Raw genomic sequence first — 25015 nt, forward strand, 5'->3', positions numbered from 1 at the left:
AGGATACCTTCCCTCTCGAACAGAACCTTCCAAACATGGTGTCAAATCTGAACTCATTCGAAACTGATCCTGAGAAAAGGGTTGCCCTTGATTTCTATTTGAACTCACTCCAACTTTAGACTCTTGGATTTCCTGACTCGGACCCAGACTTAAGTTCTGATTTTCTCTTAGATTTGTTTCCAGTACATTGGATGTAGGATATGCTACAGTTGTATCAAAACTATCTGATGAGTCAGAAATAATTGAATCATTCCCACCTTCAACTCCTTCCATGTCTGTGGGTAAAATGTGAACAAACCTAACCTGTCCATTATCAAACATCTTGACCAAATATGTGTGAGGATCACATATTTTCACCACTCTTCCTAGTAACCACTTTACCCATTTATAGTGATGGTTCTTCACTCTCATCTCCTGATTTAATTTCACACTTCTCTCTTTTACTCTACCTCGATCATGATTCTCTTTCTGTCTTAATTGTGTCTCTTTTACGGACTGTGCCAAGTTTGGTTTTAACAACGAGAATCTGGTTTGTGGCTGTTATTTGAGAAACAACTGTGCTGGTGTTCTACCAGTAGTTGTATGAGGAGTATTACGATATGTAATTAGAAAATTAGCCAATTTGTGATCCAATGACAACTGTCGTTTCTTTGGATTTGGATCTAACATTTGTTTTATGAGGGCACGTTTTACAATTTGCTCTGCTGCACCATTCGAAGCAGGGTGGAACCTTGGTATGTTTCACACCATTTTTACTCGTGAACTGTGCAAATTCTTCTGAACAGAATTGTGCTCCATTATTCGAAACAATTTTTTCTGGGAGGCCAAATGAAGAAAATAAACTTCGCAAAATGTCCAATGCTTTACTTGTTGTTATTTTCCACATTGGAAACACCTCGACCCACTTCGAATGGCTATCAATCACAATGAACAATTGTTGTCCTTCTAGCTCAGCAAAATCAATATGTAGCCTTTGTTACACCCTGGGAGGCCATTTCCATGGCTGTAATGGTACTGATGGTGGTTGCTTGCTTACCGATTGACATGTCGTACGCTGACTCACGATGTACTCCATACCTTTATCAAGACCGAGCCACCATAAATAACTGTGCGCCAAACTCTTGATTAAGCACGTTCCCAGGTGCTGGTCATGGAGGTCTCCTAATAATTTGGATCTGAATTTATTTGGTATAACCACTCTTGTACCCCACATGATACAATCTTTATCGACTGATAATTCATTCCTACGAATGAAGAATGGATGAATTTCTTTGTCTGTTACCTGGTTTGGCCATCCATTTGCAATATAATCATACACCTTGGACATCACTGGGTAACCTTTGGTTGCTCTACCAATCTCGTCAGCTGTGACTGGCAGTTCATTAATGTATGAAAAATAAAACACTTCTTCCCTGTCGGGTGCAACTTGTGATGGGGAAGGCAATCTAGACATTGCATCAGCATTACTGTGATCAGCTGATCATCTGTATTCAATATCATATGTATATGCTGACAAAATCCAAGCCTATCTCTGCATTCAGGCTGCCGCTAATGTTGGAACTGGGGACTTTGGATGGAGGATTGCTGTTAGGGACTTATGGTCCATAACAATGGTAAACTTACGACCATACAAGTATTTGTGAAACTTCTTGACCCCAAAAATTAATGCCAAAGCTTCCCCTTCGATTTGCGCATAATTACTCTCACTGGCACTGAGAGTGCATGAAGCAAAAACAATTAGTCTCTCCTCTCCACTTTGTAATACATGAGAGATTACTGCCCCAACTCCATACGGAGAGGCATCACATGCTAGCTTAATCTCATAGTGAACTAACATGGTGCTCTCTACTAATTCGCTGTATCGCATTCTTTTGACCACTTCCAATGGACCTGTTTTTTCAAAAGTTCATTCAGTGGATGTAATACTGTAGCCAAATTTGGTAAGAACTTCCCATAATAGTTCAAAAGACCCAAAAATGATCGAAGTTCAATGACATTCCTGGGAGTGGGTGCATTTCTGATTGCATCCAGCTTTCTCATGGTTGGATGCAAACCATCTTTGTCTACTCTGTACCCTAGGTACTCCACTGAGTTTTGAAATAACTCACACTTGCGAGCAGGTACTCGTAATCTGTGTTTCTCTTGCCGTTTGAGGACTTCATTCAATATGTTATTACGAATTTGCCTATTTGGTGCTGAAATTAGTATGTCATCCAAACAACATACTACCCCTTCAATAACATGCAAAATCTGATTCATCACCCCTTGGAATATGGCTGGAGCGGAATACACTCCAAACGGTCGCCTATTAAATTGATATCGGCCTAGATGAGTATTTATAGTCAAACATGACTTTGACTCCTGGTTCAAGCTGTAAGAAGGCATTCGTAAGATCCAGTTTTGAGAAGGTCTGACCACCTGTCAGTGTTGTGAACAAATCTTCTGTATTTGGCAATGTGTTGGGGACATTACCCTCGAGAACCTGGTTTACGGTTGCTTTATAATCACCACAGTCTTATCTTACCATCAGACTTGGGTACAACAACAATGGGTGCAGCCCAATTACATCGATCTATCTTACAAATAATGTTCTCAGTCTCTAGTCTTTTGAGTTCTTGCTCAACTTTCTCCTTGAGTGCATATGGTACGGAACGTGGCTTGCAGTAAACCGATCTAGCGTCCTTCTGTACCCTGACACTCGCCTTGAAGCCTTGGATCGGACTACCTGTTTCACAGAACACCTTCGGATAACTCTTAATAACATGATCCATTGATGCAAATCTCGTTTCAACACGAAAAATCTCACTCCAATCCAGCTTCAGTGATCTCACCCAATTTCTTCCTAGTAAGGCAGGCTTGTCTCCTTTCACTACAATTAGAAGCAAGTTCTGAAATTGATCCTTGCATTTCACCGGTACGGTGATATGACCTACCACAGGAATTTTCTCTCTCTCTCGCGTAGCCTTGCAGCTCCATCTTTGATTTCTCCAATGGGAAATCACACAATTTGTCGAGGTATAGCGACTCCGGTACTGCACTCATGGATGCACCTGTGTCGATTTCCATTGGTATCTTGAATCCCGCAACAGCTGTGTGGATTTTGATACTTTTCGAATCACTGTCCGTTAACCTCGTGCTCCTGATGACGTGTAACTCTTAACATCTCCTTGTTCTGTTGTTGTTGTTCTATGCTATGTAGTGTCTGGGGATTTCTACTCAGCTTTGAAAGTTTGACTCATAGCTTTGAAAGTTGGTTTACTCTTCAGTCGGCATGCCTTCGCAAGATGCCCAGTCTTTCTGCAGAAGAAACACTCTGCCTTCACATATGGATAACTTTGAGCAATGTGTTGTCCCAGGCACCGATATCACGATTTCGACGCTCTGTTAGAATTTCCAGTTTTTGAGACTTTAGGCCCTCACCACCTTTTACTTTGAACCTGCAGGGATTCACCTCGGTTGTCTGCCGGTTGACATTATGATGAAATTCTCGGGAATATTGGTCAGCCATGCCCATTGACCTCGCCGTCTGTCAAAATCAAAAGTCAAGTCAGGCGTTGTCAATAACTTTCTTCTGATTGCATCATTTTTTTTATCCCATGAACAAAACGGTCCCACAATGCTCGGTTTTGAAAAGTTCCAAAATTACAGTGAATAGATAGCTTTTTTTAATGCTACAATGTACTCACTGATATTTTCATCAGTCTTTTGATTCCGTATCCTGAAACGATAGCTTTTTGCAATTTCTAACGGTACCGGGTTGTAGTGCTGCTCCAGCTTCGTTAAAATCTCTTTAAGCGTTGTGTTCTTTGGCTCATCAGCCACAATCAGATTTATCAGTGTTTCATACAACTCGGGACCCGCTTCCGATAAGAAGATAGCTCTCTTCCGTTCCAGCACATCCTGGTTCTAATCTGCATTCTCTGGAACTTCGATTGTATTATTTGCAGTGAAATACATTTCTAGCTGGTCCACATACGCCTTAAACCTTTCCTGGTCGCGTTTATATTCATCTAAATTACCCATTACTGCGATGGGTGCAGCCATTTTGACTTTGCAGTTTAAATTAGTGTGCTTGTTTTTTTACCTCAGATTTTGTAGCTGTTTCCAAAGACAGAGAAGCTTCCAAAGTCTCTCTGTTGGCTGGCTGAATCCTTCACCAACAAAATTTCAGCTTTTAATCGTCCGAAAAATCGCATCTCGTCACCAAATGTGATATATTCACTGAGCAGAGCATACACAGCTTTCTATAATGGCAGACAGCATCTCAGAAGTTCCGGAAGCTTCTGGTCAGCTGACTCATTTAGTCATCTTTAGTTGCAGTAACACAATATGTCCACATCCACAGTGTGAAGGTACAACATTACAAGCTTACAGGCATTACGCACAGTAGCTCTCATTATGGTGTATGAGCAGTACCACCAAATTGGTGTCAGGTTTTAATGTATTCGGTGCCTGGTGTTTCTGCCAGATTTTTAATGTGTTAAGTGTCTTGAGGCTGCTTGTGGTTCAATGGAGTATATCCCACCAGTGATGGCATTTCACAAGTGTCAAAGACCCATCCGTCATGAGCATGAGTGAATTATGATGGCCATCCCCACAAGTGTGATAACATCTGGAATATGTTCTGTTATTCTCAGGGCATGCTGATGTTTGGCATATTCCACAGGAAAGTCTCATCATCAGGTTCCTTTGAAAGGAGTCCTGATAATGTCACTTGCTGTTCAAAAAAGGTTCCTAATGGCGACTCTTCCCTTATTTAAAGAAGGGTGGTGATGATGGTCCCTCTTTATAAGGGGTCTTAAAGGTGAGGCCTTGTTTTGAAATGCCTGGGGCCATTTTGCAAGCAGCTGCTGTCAATTTTGAATATAGTTCTTGGCTAAAAATAATAATGTCACCTCTGAGAAATGCTATGCACCATACAGCAATTTTTCTTACTTCTGAAAGCCCTTGCAGCCTTCTTTCCGGCTCTTATTTTCTCTGCTGTTTTAAAGGAAAGTTTTCATAAAAGTGACTGAACTTCAGCGTTTCAGAATCTCCCCTGACCAAAGATTGAAATTGACAGTTTCTGTAGTTTGAATTCTGATATCAAATTTGTTGATGCAGGTATAACATTTGAGTGTGGTGCATGAATGCCCTTAAAATAAATCGAATCCAACAGTGTATATCATCGACTCTTTCTTGCAATGGGCTCTTTATTTACTCAAAAGTTCAAAATCCTGAAAGTGTAAATTTTCATACCGGCACAGACACAATGGGCCGCATGGCCTCCTTCTGTGATGTAATTTTTCTATGATTCTATACAAATAGTTTAGCTGAATGAAGAGGGGACTTAAGGTACTGAGTGAGACTGTGGCTTGGCCCAACATAACGAAAGGTTCCCAAAATTGGAACTTAATATTTAATTTTAGATACAATGGCAAGAATGTATACAGGAGAGCAGGCATTGAATACAGTTAAGAGTTTGCTGATCTTAGCCTGGAAATGACAGTTGGCAATATCATCAGGCAAACGTTTAATGTGTTTATTTGACATTTCTTTGCCCAGTATTTAATGGTGGCATTATTCCATTGAAAAAGACTCTATAATTCTTCTGTTAGCATAGCAGACCCAGTAATGTCACATGAATGCAATAAGTCGCCATTTGCTAATATTTTCTAATAATTTCTAGGCTCTTATCATTTTGTTAAATCACTAATTATCAATGTGCTGCTTTTATGAGTGGTTTGAAGGCAGAAAATATATGGTATTGCTCACAGTAAGGGAGGGAGAGTGAATGTCAGAAGTGGCGATGGAGCGAGAATGGGGAGATTTTTTGTATCTTGCTGCAGTGTGATAATCTTGATAAATCAATGTTCAGATCAATTGCGTATTACCACATCAACTGTTTGATTGATAAAATATCTGGCAGATTCTATTTCCATGGGTGAAAGTATAAAATCCTCCCTTTTTATTTCTGTTGAATGTTTTGATGTTAATCAGAAATATTACCAGCGGATTGGAAAGCAGCTAATGTAACGCCTCTGTTTAAAAAAGGGGGCAGACAAAAGGCAGGTAACTATAGGCCGGTTAGTTTAACATCTGTAGCAGGGAAAATGCTTGAAACTATCATTAAGGAAGAAATAGCGGGACATCTAGATAGGAATAGTGCAATCAAGCAGACGCAGCATGGATTCATGAAGGGGAAATCATGTTTAACTAATTTACTGGAATTCTTTGAGGATATAACGAGCATGGTGGATCGAGGTGTACCGATGATTGTGGTGTATTTAGATTTTCATAAGGCATTCGATAAGGTGCCACACAAAAGGTTACTGCAGAAGATAAAGGTACGCGGAGTCAGAGGAAATGCATGGATAGAGAATTGGCTGGCGAACAGAAAGCAGAGAGTCGGGATAAATGGGTCCTTTTCGGGTTGGAAATTGGTGGTTAGTGGTGTGCCACAGGGATCGGTGCTGGGACCACAACTGTTTACAATATACATAGATGACCTGGAAGAGGGGACAGAGTGTAGTGCAACAAAATTTGCAGATGACACAAAGATTAGTGGGAAAGCGGGTTGTGTAGAGGACACAGAGAGGCTGCAAAGAGATTTAGATAGGTTAAGCGAATGGGCTAAGGTTTGGCAGATTGAATACAATGTCGGAAAGTGTGAGGTCATACACCTTGGGGAAAAAAAACAGTAAAAGGGAATATTATTTGAATGGGGAGAAATTACAACATGCTGTGGTGCAGAGGGACCTGGGGGTCCTTGTGCATGAATCCCAAAAAGTTAGTTTGCAGATGCAACAGATAATCAGGAAGGCGAATGGAATGTTGGCCTTCATTGCGAGAGGGATGGAGTACAAAAGCAGGGAGGTCCTGCTGCAACTGTATAGGGTATTGGTGAGGCCGCACTGGAGTACTGCGTGCAGTTTTGGTCACCTTACTTAAGGAAGGATATACTGGCTTTGGAGGGGGTACAGAGATGATTCACTCGGCTGATTCCGGAGATGAGGGGGTTACCTTATGATGATAGATTGAGTAGACTGGGTCTTTACTCGTTGGAGTTCAGAAGGATATGGAGTGATCTTATAGAAACATTTAAAATAATGAAAGGGATAGACAAGATAAAGGCAGAGAGGTTGTTTCCAATGGTCGGGGAGACTAGAACTAGGGGGCACAGCCTCAAAATACGGGGGAGCCAATTTAAAACCGAGTTGAGAAGGAATTTCTTCTCCCAGAGGGTTGTGAATCTGTGGAATTCTCTGCCCAAGGAAGCAGTTGAGGCTAGCTCATTGAATGTTTTCAAGTCAAAGATAGATAGATTTTTAACTAATAAGGGAATTAAGGGTTACGGGGAGAGGGCGGGTAAGTGGAGCTGAGTCCACGACCAGATCAGCCATGATCTTGTTGAATGGCGGAGCAGGCTCGAGGGGCTAGATGGCCCACTCCTGTTCCTAATTCTTCTGTTCCTAATTCTTCTGTTCCTAATTCTTATGTTCTTATGTTTATTACACTCGGTTTGATAAATGCAACTTTTATTTTGCTCTGTTTCTTCATAACTGGAGTAAATAAAAATTTGACGGTTTTATAATAGCTTTTAAATTTCTCCCATCCCGTACCCTATTTCGCACAGAAAAAAAATTGCAAGTACCATGCCCCCCAAGTCTTTGTCCTTTCCTTTCTATCACAAGCTGCCGTCAGATGTATGAGTGGCCCCGAGTGAGATATTCGCTGACGGTGCAGCACTCCCTCAGTATCCTGCCAGCAATCCTCCAGTAAATTTCAGAAAGTAGCCATTCATTCTTCAGAGTCAATGGGGAGTGCCAGGTGCAAAACAGTTTTTTTTTTTGAAATTCGTAGCCAATCGTTCCAATTCTTTGTCAAATCACAAACGCCAGAGGTCACCTTGGGCCCATTCAAGGATCACTCTGCGCCAATGCTCTTAGCCAAAAGGCCTAGAGCCACTGCACCGTTCCTGGAAGTACTGCAATACCAGGTTCGTGCCATGGAGGTGGATGGGTCAGGTCCCCCACACACCTCCGTGGAGGTGGATGGGTCAAGCCACCCCACCCAAACAGTTTTTTTTTTTTTTTTTTAAATAAATTCGTAGCCAATCGTTTCCAATTCTTTGTCAAGTCACAAATGCCAGAGGTCACCCTGCACCAGTCAAGGATCACTCTGCGCCAATGCTCATAGCCAAAAGGCCTAGAGCCACTGCACCGTTCCTGGAAGTACTGCAATACCAGGTTCGTGCCATGGAGGTGGATGGGTCAGGTCCCCCACACACCTCCGTGGAGGTGGATGGGTCACCAATCCCACCCACCTCCTGTTTACAAAAATGTAAGCATATACCTTCCTGACCAGGGAGAAACCACCCGGAAGTCATGGTGGCTGGTCAGGTTAGTTATGCAGATCTTAGCCAAAAGGCCGAGAACTTGTCCCATGCTCATAAGATATCCAGACAAATACAGTCCTGCATCACAACAACACTGACCCTGGCTGATTTGCTTGCCTCCTTAGTTCAGGGAGGCAGGAAAATCATTGTAGTGCCCCAGCTATTAAAGAGACTGGCTGAAATCAGTTAATTCAGCACAGACCAGGGATTAAAGCTAGACTTCTTGATCTGCCTTGTTCATTGCTACACTGCACTTGGTATGTTAATTCTATTCGGAAAGTTTACTAGTTCAGTGCTGAGGCTTCAAATCAAGAACTTAGCTCCCACTGAAGAGTTCAACCTCCAGCAGTTATTAAACTCTATGTAATTGCCATATTAGAATGCAATAAACAAAAGGAACCATCAGTAATTGGTTTATGTAATCTTTCTTAAAGAGCAATGATGGTTCCAGCATGCACATTTTATTAAAACATTCAAAATATTGTGCCTTATTCTCTTCAGACTGAGATAAGCTTCCTAAGCAGATTGTTAATCATAATTGCAATTTCATTGGCAGAATTCAGGAAAAGAATTATTCACTGCCGTGATCTCATACAGTCTTTGAGTTGTTTGATTTGCTTCTTTCACAGACGCCTCAGAAGATGTGATCGATTTGTTAATTTATGTAATTGGGGGAGGGAAGAGAAGGAAAATCCATTTACTTTCAAATCGATAAGGATTATTTCCACTAAAGGTTATGCAAAAGTAACTGATGGGGAATCCCAGCTACTGCTGCTCCTCTATCTCAGTTTGTATTACCATATTTGTGAAGCTTTGTTACAGGAGTCCATTGTAGGAACATGGGAACAGGAGTAGGCCATTCAGCCCCTCAAACCTGTTCCGCCACTCGGTTAGATCATGCCTAATTTGTACCTTACCTCCAACTACCTGCCTTGATTCCGTAACTCTTAATACCCTTGCCTGACAAAAATCTATCAACTCAGTTTTGAAATTGTCAATTGAAAAAAAAAGAAAGACTTGCATTTATATAGCCACCAGACTTCGCAAAGTGTTTACAGCCAATCAAGTACTTTTATTTCCAAGTGTAGTCACTGTTGTAATGTAGGAAATCTAGCTGTCAATTTGCGCACAGCAAGCTCCCACAAACAGCGATGTGATAACCTGTTTTAGTGATGTTTGTTGAGGGATAAATCATGGCTGGGACACCAAGGATAACTCCCCTGCTCTTCTTCAAAATAGTGCTGGAGTATCTGAGCGAGCAGATGAGGCCTCGGTTTAAAGTTTCATCCGAAAGACGGCACTTCCGATAGTGCACTCCCTCAGCACTGCACTGGAGTATCATTTGAACCCACAGCCTTCTGACTTGGAGGCGAGAGTGCTACCAACTGAGCCATGGCTGACATTTGTGATAGCCTTTTGACTGTTGTAAGTCGTTACAAACAAGTGGGTAAAAGTTTGCAACATGCTTTAATCCATCACTGGTCGGGTTAAATATCAGCTTGGACTGCTTTGTGAGGCAGAGAGGTTGACAATGATCAGGAAAAGGAGGGTGGGGCCAAAAACCCAGCCTAAGAGTGGTCTATTATGGGATGGTTTTTGAATGTAAGGAGAGGGTAGCAGGTAAAGTGCTTCTGGAGAATTCGAGAGGATAGAAGCACAGTGACTGACTGACCGGCTGTCTCTGGTGGAGAAAGGAGCAAGCTGTAATCCTCAGCCTGATGAGCAAAGGCTGTAGGCGGGGATGGGTGGTTGGAGAAGATCAGTCGGGTATGATCGAGTGAGGTCACAGAGGGATTTACAGCAGCCGATTCACTGGGCCACAGTGGAACTTGGGAGCGACGTGGATATGCAGAGAGAGGATGTTGGCTGTGATGTTCTGAATTAACTGAAATTTGTCAAGTGTGGAAATGAGAAGTCAGGCGAGGCGAACATTTGAGAAGTCAATCCTCGAGGCGCTGGAGGTTTGAACATTTATGAGTGAAGCAGACAATGCTGTGCTGAGCTGGAAGAATGCAGACTGGCAGCAGACCAAATGTGGTTGAAATCCCAGCATAGAAACCGAAGTCGGCCATTCAGCCCCTCGCGCCTATTTTGCCATTCAATTAGATCATGGCTGATCTGTACCTCAGCTCCATTTACCCATCTTTAATCCATTATCACTTGATAATAAAAAAATCTATTGATCTTGGTCTTGGAAATTTCAATTGACCCAGCATGTGCACAACCTTTTTGGGGATAGAATTTAAGATTTCTATCACCCTTGGTGTGAAAAAGTGCTTTCTAATTTCGCACCTGAATGGTCTAGCTCTAATTTTACGATTATGCTCCCTTGTTCTGGATTTCCCCCACGAGAATAGCTTCTCTGTGTCTACCCGATCAAATCCTCTCTCATTTTAAACACCTCAATTACATCACCCCTCCACCTTCTAAACTCAAGGGAATGCAAAGCATGTTTATGCAACCTATTCTCATAATTTAACTCTTTAAGCCCTGTTATAATTGTGGCGAATCTGCGCTGTAACCCTTCCTGAGGTTTGATGCCCAAAGCTGAACATAGTACTCTAGATGAGATCTGACCACGGCTCTGTACAATTAAAGCATAGCTTTCTCCCCTTTTTAAAAAAAAATTCAGCCCCCTTGAGGTAAAGGCCATTCATTCTTCAATCAGTGTCGGCAAGTAGCAGGTGTAATATTAGTCGAAGTAGGTGGAGTTTCACGTAACTCTTGGAGAGAAAGAAATAACTGGGTCAGCCATATGCAGCAGAAGTTACTCCACTTCAGGGTTAGTGACAGTAAAAGGGACGATCTAATCAACAGAGGTGGAGGAAGGAGAAGTATAAATAACTTGTCCCTTCACACACACAATTTATAATGTAGATAAATGTGAGGTTCTCCACTTTGGTGGCAAAAAAGGAAGGCAGAATATTATCTGAATGGTGACAGATTAGGAAAAGGGGAGGTGCAACGAGACCTGGGTGTCATGGTACATCAGTCATTGAAAGTTGGCATGCAGGTACAGCAGGCGGTGAAGAAAGCAAATAGCATGCTGGCCTTCATAGAGAGAAGTATAGGAGCAGGGAGGTCTTACTGCAGCTGTACAGGGCCTTGGTGAGGTCACACCTTGAATATTGTGTTCAGCTTTGGTCTCCTAATCTGAGGAAGGACATTCTTGCTATTGAGGGAGTGCAGTGAAGGTTCACCAGAATGATTCCTGGGATGGCAGGACTGACATATATGAAGAAAGACTGGATCGACTAGGCTTATATTCACTGGAATTTAGAAGAATGAGAGGGGATCTCATAGAAACATGTAAACTTCTGACGGAACTGGACAGGTTAGATGCAGGAAGAATGTTCCCGATGTTGGGGAAGTCCAGAACCAGGGGTCACAGTCTAAGAATAAGGGGTAAGCCATTTCGGACCGAGATGAGGAGAAACTTCTTCACTCAAAGAATTGTGAATCTGTGGAATTCTCTACCACAGAAAGTTGTTGAGGCCAGTTCGTTAGATATATTCAAAAGGGAGTTAGATGTGGCCCTTTTGGCTAAAGGGATCAAGGGGTATGGAGAGAAAGCAGGAATGGGGTACTGAAATTGCATGATCAGCCATGATCATATTGAATGGTGGTGCAGGCTCGAAGGGCCGAATGGCCTACTCCTGCACCTATTTTTTCTGTTTCTATGGGCCCAAGTTTCCACATGATTTGCGCCTGATTTTTTGGAGCAACTGGTGGAGAACGGACTATCTTAGAAATCGCAATTCTCCACATTTTTTTTTCTGCAGTTCTCGTCAGGTAGAACAGTTCTACTTTGGAACAGAATTTTTTCTTCAAAAGGGGGCGTGTCCGGCCACTGACGCCTGATTTCAAAGTTTCCACAGTGAAAACTTACTCCAAACTAACTTAGAATGGAGCAAGTGAACATTTTTGTAGAACTGAAAAAACCTCGTCTACACATTAAAAAATCAGGCGCAGGTTACAAATTAGGCGTCCAGAACGAGATGGGGGGAAGGGGGGGGGAAGGGAAGTCATTAAATTGTATAATAAATCCTTATTTATACTTATACAAATATTATACAAATAAATCCAACCTGAATAAAAATTTATAAGCAAAGAAAAGATTAAATAAACCATCTTCCTACCTGTGTGAAAGTGCTTCAGCCAGGGAGAATGCTGCAGGAAGCCTCACAAGTTGAGGCAGCCGTTCCCCGGGGGGAGGAGGAAGCCGTTCGTTCCCGCGGGGGGGGGCGGGGAGGAGGCAGCCATTCCCGACAGCGGGGTGGGGGAGAGAGTGCGGGCCCGACCGACCGAACGCAGCGGGGGGGGGGGGGGGCGGAAGGAAGCAGTTCCAGACGGTGGGCGGGGGAGGGGAAGGAGACAGTGAGAAGGCTGCAGGAAGCCTCACAAGTTCAGCAGCCATTTCCCGACGGCAGGGGGCAAAGGCCGTCGGGAAACGGCTGCCTCAACTTTCTGAGGCTTCCTGCAGCCTTCTCACTGCTGCAAGAAGCCTCAGTGCTGATGTGCTGATGGCAATGTGCTTTTATTAAAAAATGTTCAAAAATTAAACAGCTGCAAAGAACTACAAAAATGGCCGAGTCCCAATGTTTCCTTCACACTGCGCGTGCGCGAACGCTCCAACGCGCACGCGCAGGGTTGCCGGCAGGAAAAAAACTAATTTAAATGGTACCCGCCCCCTCCCACTTACAAAATCAGCGCGAGTGGTCGGCTCCGCCCCCCTGGGCGCCACGCCAAGCAGACATGGAGCTGCAGGGCGCTCCAGAATCGCGCATTTTTTTTCCGGCGCCGTTTTCGTCGCGAAAAACGGGCGCCCAGCTCGGAGGGGCACCCGTTTTTTATCGTGTGGCAACTTTGGGCCCGTGTTTCTCCATGCATGTTCACATCCATCTATCCTGCTCAGGTCAGTGCTGACCTTCGTAGATCATGGGGATGTATGCGGTATCCTATAATTGGCCCTTTATTCATCATTTACAGTAAATTGGTACATTAAACAATAGTAAGAGGCTGCCAATGAGTCTCAACTTTAAACTTAACGTAATAAAAACAGAAAATGCTGGAAATCTCAGCGGGTCAAGCAGCATCTGTGGAGAGAGAAACAGAGTTAACCTTTCAGGTCGATGACCCTTTGGCCCTTCGTCATTGACCCGAAACGTTAACTCTGTTTCTCTCTCCACAGATGCTGCCTGACCCGCTGAGATTTCCAGCATTTTCTGTTTTTATTTTGGATTCCAGCATCCGCAGTATTTTGCTTTTTAAACTTAAGGTAATGCTTTGAGTCAGAGGACTAGTAGCTCAAATATGTACAATATATCGCTCCCTTTGTTGCCATACATTAGTACAATGTGCAATATCACCAGCTACAGTTTAATTTTAGTTTGGTAATGTACTGAAGGGAGTGATTTGATGAGGAATGCTGTGTATATACTTTGTGGAATAAATATAGTTACAAAGCCCTCCTTAAGGGCCCAAGTTTCCACACGATAAAAAACGGGCGCCTCTCCGAGCTGGGCGCCCGTTTTTCACGCCACGAAGTGCGCCTAAAAAAACCCTCCGTATTCTCCATCTCCCTGCAGGTCCTCTGGCCCTCGGCGCGGCGCTGTAGGGGGCGGAGCTAGGACCCTGCGCCGAAAACAGTGCCGGGAGCTCTGCACATGCGCGCGACAGTGGGCACGCAAGTGCAGTAGCTCCAGGCGCCCGAAACTGTTTGGTCACCTCCCTGCAGGTCCTCTGGCCCTGGCCGAATGGCCTCACTGGGGCTGCGTGAATAAGGCTCCTCCCACGGCCAGCTCCTGCTTCCTGCCGACTCCCGCTCCTGCTTCCCCCCCCCCCTGGACCCGACCCGACCCGACCTAGAACTCTACTGTTACTTTTTAAGTTGACACTTCATGGTGGGAGACACTTCAGTCACATGGACCTCGTCAAAATGGGGGCTGATGGTTTTAGTAACCTCTACGCCTCCAGCTCCGAGATCAAGCACCCTGCCCGTCCTCCAGTGCATCCCCACCCTGAGCAGCTGAAGGAACTGCTCCTCAGAGAAGACGAGCTGCCGCTTCTGCTCCCCCCCCCCCCCCCCCCCCCCGACTCGACCCGACTCGACCCGCCTGTCGCTGCCGCTCCTGCTTCCCCCGCCGCTCCTGCTTCCGCCCCCCCCCCACCCCCCCCCTTGACCGGACCGAACCCGACTCGACCTGACTCTACTCTCGCCCCCGGACTGGATCCGACCTGACCTCCCTCTCCCCAACCTGACCTCCCTCCCCGACCTTCCCTCCCTCTCTCCCTCCCTCCCTCCCTCTCTCCCTCCCTCCCCCGCCGACCCGAACCGAACCTCTCTCCCCGACCTGACCCAACGCCACCTACTTCTGGTGCTGGGGACGGGCCCTGCCCGAAATCTCGGGCCCGGCCCGTTCAGCCTTCGGTCCCGACGACAAACCGCATCCTAAAGGCCTGCCTGAAGAACTTTCACATGGGTAGGAACATGGTTTATTTAATCTTTTCTTTGTTTTAAATGTTTATTCAGGTTGGATTTATTTGTATAATATTTTCTAAGTATAACTAAGGATTTATTGTAGAATTTAATGACTTCCCTTCCGTCCCCCCCCCCTCCGTCCCCCACCTCGTTCTGGACGCCTAATTTGTAACCTGCGCCTGATTTTTTAATGTGTAGAACAGGTTTTTTCAGTTCTACAAAAATCTTCACTTGCTCCATTCTAAGTTAGTTTGGAGTAAGTTTTCACTGTGGAAACTTTGAAATCAGGCGTCAGTGGCCGGACACGCCCCTTTTTGAAGAAAAAATTCTGTTCCAAAGTAGAACTGTTCTACCTGACGAGAACTGCAGAAAAAAAAATGTGGAGAATTGCGATTTCTAAGATAGTCCGTTCTCCACCAGTTGCTCCTAAAAATCAGGCGCAAATCATGTGGAAACTTGGGCCCTAAATATGTAGAACCATTTACTCAAATTGTTTAATTGTCATGTACGTGAAACGACATGTTATTTGTACTTCTCTTTCCTCCATTTCTGTTGTGTTGATCTTCCCCTTTGACTGACTGACTGTGCTGCAGAGGTGAGGTAACCTCTGCTGCACACGGCTGACCCAGTTGTTTCTTTCTCGCCAAGCATTATGTGAAACTACCGACCTGTGGTGATATTTTGAAAAATTATGTTGTCGGTCACGTAGTTTTAAAGTGGGGTGATTGATTGATGTCGGTGCTGGGGAATGAAACACGTTCTACTTTTGTCAGCAGGTGCCAACATCAGCCAATCAAGTCAGGTTTCGGACAGGTTAGCGGCAGAGTAACGATTTTCAACTTTCCCCCAACAAAGTGAATGGCCTACAAATCCTGGTCGGCTGATTTCCGTGGGCGCTCGACAGAAAAAGGTAAAAAAAAAGATGGCCACCTACCTTATCCTGCTGCGCCCACCAGTGATCCCGGTCCTGAGGCCTCCTCTCCCTGTGCATCGCAGCGCGTGCACGTCGGGACGTCCGTATGCTGGAGCTGGAGTCACATGGCACTGGGCAGCCAATCCAGGTACAGTATTTTCTCATTGATAAAAATGGGAACTCCGTACGTAGGAGTTCCCATTATTATGATTGAGAAACCCCCCTCCCCCCAAACATCCAAACACAAATTTAAAAAAATAGAAAAAATACACCACATATTTAAGATTAATTTAAATTAAAGTTAATAAATGTCAGAACAAAATATATATTTTTCCAATTTTTAAAAAAAGTTTTTAAATTCTGGTTTAAAATAAACTTACCTTCATGGGCAGGGTTTTTAACATTAAAGTGTGGTTTTAAAATGTTATTTTACTATGTTTTTATATGTTTTAAAACTCTTGCGCCTGTAAAAGTAGGCTACGCACATGCTTTTATCAGGCGCAAGAGTTTTCAGGGACATTCGCTGGGCAAGAGGTGGGTAAATCCCGCAATCTTTCCCATGCGAATGTCCTGGCTGTGGAGATACGGAGGATCTGTCAAGCCAGAGCTTGACGGATCAGAAAAGCCGGTTTTCAGCGCATGCGCATTGTGCGCTGAAAACTGGGTTTTGCAATGCCTTCCTGGGTCCATATGGATTGGGTAAGACCAGGATTTCTAGGTCGATGTGTGTGCCTTCGTGTATCAGTGCAGTATTTTTCTTTCCCACGCCAGCCAACCCTGTTGGAGTGTGAGTGAGATTGACAATTTAGCAGTACTTGTGCTGTGACCTTGCTCCCACTTGGTCTGATGATTCTAGATGTAACTGGCAGAGGGAAATTAGATTTTTATCCCATCACCCAGGACTTAATCACTCGAGTGCAAAAAACAAAGGAAAAATGGTCTGTTTCCAGTTGTCCCTTACTCTGAACACCAAATTCATCTCAAAAATGTGCATCAACTCCTCTATGCTACTTAATTGCTGAGCAGCATCATCGAACCATCAAAATTTACAGCACAGAAGGAGACCATTTGGCCCATTGTGTCTATGCCAGCCAACAAAGAGCTGTCCAGCCTAATCCCACTTTCCAGCACTTAATCCGTAGCCCTGTAGATTAAGGCAATTCAAGTGTATATCCAAGTACTTTTTAAATGCTATGAGGGTTTTTCCCTCGCCACCACCCTCTGGGTGAAAATATGTCCTCTCAAATTCATCCTAAACCTCCTATCAGTTACTTTACATCTATGCGTCTTGGTTATTAACCCCTCTGCTAAGGGAAATAAGTCCTTCCTATCCACTCTATCTAGGCCCCTCATAATTTTATACACCTCAATTAGGTCTCCCATCAGTCTCCTCTGTTCCAAGGAAAACAAACCCAGCCTATCCAATCTTTCCTCATAGCTAAGATTCTCCAGTCAAGGCAACATCCTCGTAAATCTCCTCTGCACCCTCTCTAGTGCAATCACTTCTTTCCTGTAATGTGGTGACCAGAACTGCACACAGTACTCTAACTGTGGCCTAACTGGTGTTTTATACAATTCAAGCATAACTCTCCCTGTTCTTGTATTCCATGCCTTGGCTAATAAAGGCAAGTATCCCAAATGTCATCTTAACCGCCTTATCGACCTGTCCTGGTACCTTCAGGGATCTGTGGATATGCACTCCAATGTCCCTCTCTTCCTCTACACTTCTCAGCAGTGTTCTACCATTTATTGTGTATTCCCTTGCTAGCCTTGTTGTTGTACTTCTTTGTCGTGGTTTGGTACAACTGAGCCAGGCCATTTCAGAAGGCAGTTAAGAGTCAACCACATTGCTGTGGATCTGGAGTCACTTATAGGCCATACCGGGTAAGGACGGCAGATTTCCTTCCCCAGTGGGCATTAGTGAACCAAATGGGTTTTGACAACAATCCGCTATTTTCTTGGTCATCATTACTGATAGTAGCTTTTTAGATTTATTTAATAAACTGATTTTAAATTCCCCAGCTGCTTTGATGGGATTTGAACTCGCATCTCCAGATTATTAAGTCCAGACCTTTGGATTACTAGTCCAGTAACATGACCACTATGCTGCCTTTTCCCCTTATATCACGGTGACGTTTCAGCACTGCTCATTGGAAGCACATAACCCACAGTTTCAACAAAAGCAAAATACTGCAGATGCTGACAATCTGAAATAAAAACACAAATGCTGGAAATACTCAGCATGTCGGGCAGTATCTGTGGAGAGAGGAACAGTTAACGTTTCCGATTGATGACCTTTCGTCAGAACTGCAGTGGTTCAAAGAATCTGATCGGCAAGGAAAGGGAATATACGTTAAATGGTACATCGCTGAAAAGTGTAGAGGAACAAAGGGACCTTGAACATAAAAACATAAGAAATAGGAGCAGGAGTAGACCATTTGGCCCCTCGAGTCTGCTCCGGCATTTAATAAGATCATGGCTGATCTGATCATGGACTCAGCTCCACTTCCCTGCCTGTTTCCCATAACCCTTTATTCCCTGATCACTCAAAAATCTGTCTGTCTCTGTCTTAAATATATTCAATGACCCAGCCTCCACAGCTCTCTGGGGCAGAGAATTCCACAGATTTACAACCCTTTGAGAGAAGAAATTCCTCCTCATCTCCGCCCCTTATTCTGAGACTAGGTCCCCTAGTTTTAGTTTCCCCTATGAGTGGAAATATCCTCTCTGCATCCACCTTGTCGAGCCCCCTCATTATCTTCTATATTTCGATAAGAGCACCTCTCATTCTTCTGAACTCCAATGAGTATAGGCCCAACCTATACTCATAGGAGTGCAGGTCTACAGATCCCTGAAGGTAGCAGGCCAGGTAGATAAGGTGGTTAAGAAGACATATGGAATACTTGCCTTTATTAGTCGAGGCGTGGAATACAAGAGCAAGGAGGTTATGCTTGAACTGTATAAAACACTGGTTAGGCCGCAGCTGAAGTACTGTGTGCAGTTCTGGTCACCACATTACAGGAAAGATGTGATTGCACTGGACAGGGTGCAGAGGAGATTTCCAAGAATGTTGCCTGGACTGGAGAATTTTGGCTATAAGGAAAGATTGGAGATGCTGGGTCTGTTTTCTTTGAAACAGAGGAGGCTAAGGGGAAACATGATTGAGGTGTATAAAATTATAAGGGGCCTGGATAAAGTGGATAGGAAGGACCTGTTTCCCTTGGCAGAGGGGTTAACAACCAGGGGGCATAGATTTAAAGTAATTGGGGGGAGATTTAGAGGAGATATGAGGGGAGAAATGTCTTCACCCAGAGGGTGGTGGGGGTCTGGAACTCACTGCCTGAAAGGGTGGTCGAGGAAGAAAGCCTCACCACATTTAAAAAGTACTTGGATGTGCACTTAAAGTGCCGTAACCTACAAGGCTACGGACTAAGAGCTGGGAAGTGGGATTAGGCTGAATAGCTCTTGGTCGGCCGGCGTGGACACGATGGGCCGAAATGGCCGCCTTCCGTGCTGTAAATTTCTATGATTCTATTTCTATGATTCTATGATAGTGGTTTTATTGAGTTTGCTTGCACGCTTGTTCAGTTCTTTGACCACTTCATTGATTTGAATAGTCTTCCTTGTTAGTTAATGTTTCTCTGCTCTGACAACATTAGAGGAAGCAGCAAAAATGCCTTCTCCAAAGTGAATGGGCCTGGTATTGCAAGAAGCAAGATGTGAATTATTGTCACTGTTATCAGCATAACGTACTAGTAGCAGAACAATTGGAAACTTTATCTCTCTAAACAGAGAGAAACTCATTTGTGTTGAAAATGAGACACTGACTTGAAGCATTATGACCACTGTAAAATGCACAAATGTTAGAGGGGCAGTGAAAGAAAGCTACACCTAGGTTAATAAACCATCATCCATTATTCCTTCAAATTTTCATTGACTTTGATCATTGTGTCCTTATTACAAGTCGTGGGAAGGTGGCCTGGTATAATGCAGTTCATTCGGAGACAGTGTGCATCCATATTGGGTGTCGCATTGTGTTTATTATATTGACATATCAGTTTGAAAAACTTTTTGCCAGACAGCCTTTGGGTATATTATATTAAGTAATAGCGAAAGAATTATTTGAATCCAACAATGCTTGAATCTAAATCACAGTGCAGATTGAATTGAAAAGTAATTCCAATTTTTCCCCTCATGAGAAAATATTTCTCGAATAGCCTGGTAATATAGGGGATAGAGGTTGTAATCCAGAGTTGCATAAACCACAACAGTCACGCAGATGGTATGGTACACAAGTGTGGTATGGTCTCATGTTGGTGTTGGTGTTGTTGTTTATCAAAGTCAGGAGGGGAAAAGGGGAGGAACATGTTTCTCATGAACAGTAAGAAACCTGTTTCATAATTTTATTTTCCATAATTGTAAACGGGCGTAACATCAAATTTTTTAAAAATTCCCAAAGCTTCTTCAACAGCACCTCCCAAACCCGCAACCTCTACTACCTAGAAGGACGAGGGCAGTAGGTGCATGGGAGCACCACCACCCCCAAGTCACACACCATCCTGACATGGAAATATATAATCGTTTCTTCATCGTTGCTGTGTCAAAAGGAATTCCCTCCCGAACAGCACTATGGGAGTTCCTTCACCACGCAGACTGCAGCAGTGTAAGAAGGCAGCTAATGATGGGCAATAAATGCTGGTTTTGCCAGCAATGCCCACATCCCAGGAACGAATAAAAAAAAATGTTCGAATAAAGAGTCAAGTTTTAATTGTAAGGCCAGCAGATGCTAGTGTTGTTACCACCACAGTGGAAGCAGTTGTGTGAAAGAATTTTCTCTCTGCACATGGCAGGACATGGAAAGTGGTATGATTGAACTCAACAATTCCACAACAAATGTGGAAGGCAATTGTTACAGTTCCACTCCAAATTTGAACATTTAAATCAATTGAAATAATGCTTAACAATTTGAAAGTTGTAACTGAAAGTTTAGCCAAGCAAGTTGAAGCAAGTATAAAGTTCTAATTGAAGGCTTGGGCCCACTCAGGGGATAGACTGTTATTGAAAGGCTGGGGCTTGGTTGATAAGGAGACAGTCAGTTTTTTAAATCATTTTGCCTTTGGCAAAGACATGTGAAACCGACTATATATTTTTAAATATAATAACAAAGTCCCTACAGTTTCAGAAGTTGGAAACTGACATTTGCGAGTTACTTTACTGCTGTAATCTCATTATTTTAAGCCTTGTTATATCAGCCAGTAAAGGAGCCCAATGAATACAGTTGCTCCATCAGTTTTGCTGAGTCTCAACGATTTAGTTAGCTCCTTAGCTGCTGTAAGCTGTTCATATAATCCCAAATCTCATGTTATGAAAAGGATGGCCAATATATTTCACTTTTTAATTGTATCTTAACTGATCCTTACTCAGGTCTGTTTTGTTCATACTAAAAATATTTTTAATGCATAAAATTCTTCATTTGCACTCCTATTCTAAGTTGATTTTGCTAATCTCAGCCAAACCAACAGTTGGGGTGCTACAATTGATCTCCGCACTCTGTCTCGGGAGGGGAGAAATCGACCAGGACTCCTGCTGTTGATCAGTAGCCAGTGATTCTTGCTGGAAAGTGCACGCTTTGATGTCAGGTGAGAATAGGATTAGTTTGGCTGTGATGGGTCCATCAAATTCTGCCAAGCATCAGAACCTGCCATAATCACTACATTACACTATCGTACCCATATTACTTGTGGTTTGATTTGGCAATTTTCCAATGCTCTCTGTCTCATCTCACTCAAGATTGGCCACTTTGTACAAGAGGGTGACTGGTGCAAAGGAAACCCCCACTAACCAAAAGATATAACCAGTACAGGCTTTGAAGTTGTGGGATAAATTAAAATACTTAAAAATCAGAAATTATGTAACCCATGAGACCCAAGTTGTTTTTCTTTATTTGGGATTGGATCAATACTGGCTGCACTTATTGCCCATCACTGGTTTCCCTCAGATTGATGAGCCACCTTTTTCTACTGAGTGTCTTTAGAGACCATTAAGAGTCAATCATGTCATGTCGACTAAAGTCACAGGTAGGCTAGAGTGGGTAGGGGTGCAGGTTTCCTCCCTAAAAGACATTAGTAAACCAAGTCTTTACGACACTCCATCAGATGCCACAGTCATTGGTGCTAGACCACAAATGAGCAGATTTATTGAATTCAGTTTCACAAATTGTCACGGTGGGATTTTAACTCATCACCAAGTCCAATGCCATTACCACAACGCTATCATATCCTTATTACCTTCTGACTCAATTAGACTAATTCTTTTTGTGAATGACTTTCCTCTTTGGCGGTAAATTGCTGGTAATGTCATTATTCGCAGCCTGACACTGATGTTGCAATGTTGAGTTTGGGTGAGAAACGAATGGACAATGTCTAACTTGTTTTGGGGATTCAATCAAGTATTGGAAAGCTGGCAATGAGGCGTTCAGATTGTGTTCTCTCCCTTCAGCCAGCGGATGATGAGGGCATGTGATCAGGGAACAATGAAAAATAAAAGAAGTATGCACCAGCAACTTGCAGAGAAATTTCTGAAATTGACGATGCATTAACAAGACCTCTATTTCCAAAAATAAGTTAATTGCTTCGAACACGAGCAAAAATCATGATTCATGTGTACAGCACAGCTGTTGACCTGTTTATTTTAGATCGTCAATTTTTGAACATTCTTGTAACATGAACATTTGTCTACAACTGCACAATAAGTTGTTCATCTTCAAACGAGACGTTAAACCGAGGCCCTGTCTGCTCTCACAGGTGGACATAAAAGATCCCATGGCACTATTTCGAAGAAAAGCAGGGGAGTTAAGCCTGGTGTCCTGGCCAATATTTATCCCTCAATTAACATAACAAAAATAGATTATCTGGTCATTATCACATTGCTGTTTGTGGGAGCTTGCTGAGCGCAAATTGGCTGCTGCATTTCCCACATTTCAACAGTGACGACACGCCAAAAGTTACTCATTTGCTGTAAAGCGCTTTGGGACGTACGCCGGTCGTGAAAGGTGCTATATGAATGTATTTCTGTCAAGAGTTACTGAGTCACTTCCAGTATTCAAGTTCCTAATTAGAAGAGGTGATCATAATGAGACCAGGGGTAGGGGGATAGGCTGAGGGGCAAGAATTAATGTTCATTTTCCCTCTTTTTATGTTTGTCAGTGTATATACAAGCATCCACTTCACCATGTATTGATCGTCGTGCTGCAGCTTGAGTGCCACAGCTGAGGTTAACATGAGCTATTAGCAATTAGGCAAACTATTTGTAAGTTCCACTTCCCTAAATTAACCGACCAGATAGTAACAGCTTTATTGAACCGTGTCCAAGTTCAGTGGTAGCTTTAAATTTTCCTTTTTAATTCAAGTGTTTGGGGATACTCTGTTTTCTCTTTCTTCTCATTGTCGTCTCTACATTTTTGAAGATCATTAAAAAAAATTTTTGAAGCTAACAATTTCACCTTGTTCTTCGTGCCACACAAACCAGTTATAATCAAGCTGGCCAGGGAGGCTACGAGATTTATCATATCCCTTTTTCCCCTGCCCACTCCTCCAGCTGTTGCCTTTTGCAGTGGTTTTTCTTTTTAGATGTCCTGTATACCGTGTCATCACCTCAGCTTTGGTCTTCCACAGCCTGGGCTGCACAATAAGTTGCTGTCATCCACTCAAGAGTTACTGAATCACTTCCTTTGAGTCCCTTTTGCCAGCTGGGACTCATTGCATCACCATCCAAGGGTACATCACCTTCTTCAGGACCCAAAACCTCTGCTGGTCTCTTGCCTTCGCTGCATAAAACATGCTGTTATTGCACAGAAGCCACACTTAATTGCTTCCGAGTTGTATATTTATCATTGAAGTTCAAGAGAACAATCGGTGCTAAAGGGATTGTTTCAAAGCAACATCATACCTACTTCTGTTTGCAATGGGCGCTTGGAGAAGGCACAATCTATGGGCCCAAGTTTCGGGCCGCGCCTAGAACAACGCAGCCCCGACCTGGACGCTCGTTTTTGGTGCCACAAAGTGCGCCTAAAAAAAACTTAGATTCTCCGGCTCCCTGCTGGTCCTCTTGAGTCGGGCGCAGCACAGCACAAGCTGTAGGGGGCGGAGAGAGGTCCCTGCGCTGAAAACCGTGCCGGGACCTCTGCATCATGCACGCTACAGTGGGCGCGCATGTGCAGTAGCTCCAGGCGCCCAAAACTGTGTGGGAGGGGCCCGAAGCATGCAGCCCCTAGCCCTGGCCGAATGGCCTCACTGGGGCTGCGTGCATAAGGCTGCCTCCCACGCCCAGCTCCTGCTTCCTCCCGACCCGACTCGACTCCCACTTCCCCACCCCCGCGCCCCCGGACCAGACCCGACCCCCCCAGACTAGACCCGACCCGCGCTCGCCCCCCCCCCCGCCCCCCCACCTGACCTCCCTCTCCCTCCCCACCGCCCTGACCCGCCCCACCCCGAACCGACTTCCCTCCCACCACCCCCCCGACCCAGCCCGCGCTCCCGACCCCGACCCGACCCAATGCCACCTACCTGTAAATCTGGTGCTGGGGACGGGCCCTGCCCGAAGTTTTGGGCCCGGCCGGGCCCAGCCCGTTCAGCCTCCCCCCGCCCCCCTTCTCCTTTCCCCCCCCCGCTTCTCCTTTCCCCTCCCCCCTGCTTCTCCTTTACCCCCCTGCTTCTCCTTCCCCCCCCCCGCTTCTCCTTTCCCCCCCCCCCGCTTCTCCTTTCCCCCCCGCTTCTCCTTTCCCCCCCTGCTTCTCCTTTCCCCCCCTGCTTCTCCTTTCCCCCCCGCTTCTCCTTTCCCCCCCCCGCTTCTCCTTTCCCCCCCTGCTTCTCCTTTCCCCCCCCGCTTCTCCTTTCCCCCCCCCGCTTCTCCTTTCCCCCCCCCGCTTCTCCTTTCCCCCCCCCGCTTCTCCTTTCCCCCCCCCGCTTCTCCTTTCCCCCCCCCGCTTCTCCTTTCCCCCCCCGCTTCTCCTTTCCCCCCCCGCTTCTCCTTTCCCCCCCTGCTTCTCCTTTCCCCCCCTGCTTCTCCTTTCCCCCCCCGCTTCTCCTTTCCCCCCCCCGCTTCTCCTTTCCCCCCCCGCTTCTCCTTTCCCCCCCCGCTTCTCCTTTCCCCCCCCGCTTCTCCTTTCCCCCCCCGCTTCTCCTTTCCCCCCCCCGCTTCTCCTTTCCCCCCCCCGCTTCTCCTTTCCCCCCCCGCTTCTCCTTTC

The 25015-nt window shown here is 44.6% G+C and overlaps 1 protein-coding gene and 1 pseudogene across 1 annotated transcript in view; one reads left to right on the forward strand and one right to left on the reverse strand.

The window, feature by feature from the left end:
- Positions 1-25015, forward strand: part of exoc4 (exocyst complex component 4) — a 617734-nt gene that overhangs the window by 404562 nt on the left and 188157 nt on the right. The gene's annotated exons all lie outside the window — the stretch shown is intronic.
- On the reverse strand, positions 8192-8421 carry LOC139279194 (U2 spliceosomal RNA; annotated as a pseudogene).

This window comes from Pristiophorus japonicus, chromosome 13, assembly GCF_044704955.1.
Source record: "Pristiophorus japonicus isolate sPriJap1 chromosome 13, sPriJap1.hap1, whole genome shotgun sequence".
NCBI lineage: Eukaryota > Metazoa > Chordata > Chondrichthyes > Pristiophoridae > Pristiophorus > Pristiophorus japonicus.